Raw genomic sequence first — 2,430 nt, 5'->3', positions numbered from 1 at the left:
CATTTATCTATTTTCATTAGAATGAGCTTTTTTTAAAATGAATGTTAATACACTGTATTTTTTGTTTTGTTTTGTTTTTTGTCACAAAAGCACCTTATCATTCAGGGTGTGCGGTAGCTACTTAATAATGTGCTATAATTTTTGTATTCTCTATTAATTCTCAATTAAACAGAGGCATATTTATGCCAGAATTACATTCATTTTGGTGCTTAGAAAAAACTAAAGATCTTCTTTGTCTTTGGTTAAAATATGGTAGGCTTGGGCTCTCCTCATTTAGTTAGGGACTTACTAAACAAGCCATTTGAAGCCCCTTTTGCTTCTCTCAGAGTTGTTATCTTTTCTGTCAAAAGAGGAATGAAGGAATAAAACAATAAAGGAAGTCATTGGAATTCATAAATCCCGGCTTACACAGTATTGTTGAGTAATATTTTGCATTAAAGCTTATTTGTTTTGGGGAAATGAACTATATTCATTTTAGATAAAACTAGAAAACTGGGCCTCGCGGCAGCCGCCCCCTTCCACACGGTCACGCTGAGCTAGTGCCCAGGCCTGGAACCGGGCTGCAGCCTCCGGGGCGCCCGCCGCCTCCCGCCGCCTCCCGACCATGGACCCCCGCAAAGTGAGCGAGCTTCGGGCCTTCGTGAAAATGTGTAAGCAGGACCCGCGCGTTCTGCACACTGAAGAAATGCGCTTCCTGAGGGAGTGGGTGGAGAGCATGGGCGGTAAAATACCACCTGCTATTCATAAAACTAGATCAGAAGAAAATATCAAGGAAGAAAAAGCAGTAAGAAGGCAGAGGAAAACATAAAGACAGATGAACCATCAAGTGAGGAAAGTGATCTAGAAATTGACAATGAAGGTGTGATTGAACCAGACACTGATGCACCTCAAGAAATGGGAGATGAACATGTAGAGATAACCGAGGAGATGATGGATCAGACAAATGATAAAAAAGGGGCTGCCATTGATGCCCTAAATGATGGTGACCTACAGAGAGCCATTGACTTGTTCACAGATGCCATCAAGCTGAATCCTCGCTTGGCCATTCTGTATGCTAAGAGAGCCAGTGTCTTCATCAAATTACAGAAGCCAAATGCTGCCATCCGGGACTGTGACAGAGCTATTGAAATAAACCCTGATTCAGCTCAGCCATACAAGTGGCGAGGGAAAGCACATAGACTTCTGGGTCATTGGGAAGAAACAGCCCACGATCTTGCCCTTGCATGTCAATTGGATTATGATGACGATGCTAGTGCAATGCTGAAAGAAGTTCAACCAAGGGCTCAGAACATTGCAGAACATCGGAGAAAGTATGAGCAGAACCGTGAAGAGCGAGAGATCAAAGAAAGAATGGAAAGGGTTAAGAAGGCCCGGGAAGAACATGAGAGAGCCCAGAGGGAGGAAGAAGCCAGACGACAATCAGGAGCTCAGTATGGCTCTTTTCCAGGTGGCTTTCCTGGGGGAATGCCTGGTAATTTTTCTGGAGGAATGCCTGGAATGGGAGGGGGCATGCCTGGAATAGCAGGAATGCCTCGGCTCAGTGAAATTCTTAGTGATCCAGAGGTTTTTGCAGCCATGCAGGATCCAGAAGTTATGGTGGCCTTCCAGGATGTGGCCCAGAACCCGGCAAATATGTCAAAATATCAGAGCAACCCAAAGGTGATGAATCTCATCAGTAAATTGTCGGCCAAATTTGGAGGTCAAGCGTAATGCCCTTTTGACAAATAAAGCCCTTGCTGAAGGAAAAGCAACGTAGATCACCCAGTGGATGTCGCAATAATACAAACCAGTGTACCTCTGACCTTCTCGTGAAGAAAGCTGGGGTGCTTTGAAGAGAATCCCTACCCCTCTGCCCCAAATGCAGCTGTAACATTTTACAGTGCTTTGCCATAGGGTATCTGTTCAGATAATGTTTTCCTACTAGAAATTACAAACTTTAAACACTTTTAAACCTTAAAAATATTTAAAAACAAATTAAAAGGGTATGTAAACCCTACATTTTTCTTTAATCATTTCGGTGTTTTCCTTTGAATTAATTGGGCAAAGAATATTCTTTAGTATGGAAGATTTATTGCTCAGTTTGAGTGACATACAGGTTTATTAGTGGGAGGTAAATATAAGATTTAAATAGATAAAATTTTAGTTGGATAAAAAAAAAACTAGAAAACTGAAAAGAGAAATATTCTTTCAAAATTTTTCAGAATAAGAACATTCAGGAAAAGGTAATTTCTTTTTGTTGTTCTTGTTTTGTTTTATATTGTTTGATTCTTTTTTGTTGTTTGTTTTTTACTGAGTGGAACTGTTCCACCCATGAAAACCTAGATGCTTCCACAGTGAATCAAGCTAAATGAAGACAGATAATTTAATGTTGCCCTCTGCCTCTCAAACTGTGTCTATAAAATCTAGCTTCTGTTTGAACGAAACAGGTGC

General features: G+C 41.0%; 1 pseudogene across 1 annotated transcript; it reads left to right on the top strand.

Annotated features, from left to right (window-relative positions):
• The first annotated feature begins 604 nt into the window (after positions 1–604).
• LOC308498722 (hsc70-interacting protein-like) lies at positions 605–1,710 on the top strand (annotated as a pseudogene). Its single transcript has one exon. The product of its transcript is annotated as a hsc70-interacting protein-like (transcript).
• The last annotated feature ends 720 nt before the right edge of the window (positions 1,711–2,430 follow it).

The sequence above is a fragment of the Rhinolophus hipposideros genome (assembly GCF_964194185.1).
Source record: "Rhinolophus hipposideros genome assembly, chromosome: 6".
NCBI lineage: Eukaryota > Metazoa > Chordata > Mammalia > Chiroptera > Rhinolophidae > Rhinolophus > Rhinolophus hipposideros.
Note: the sequence above shows the minus strand (reverse complement) of the source record. Positions and strands in the feature narration are given on the sequence as shown.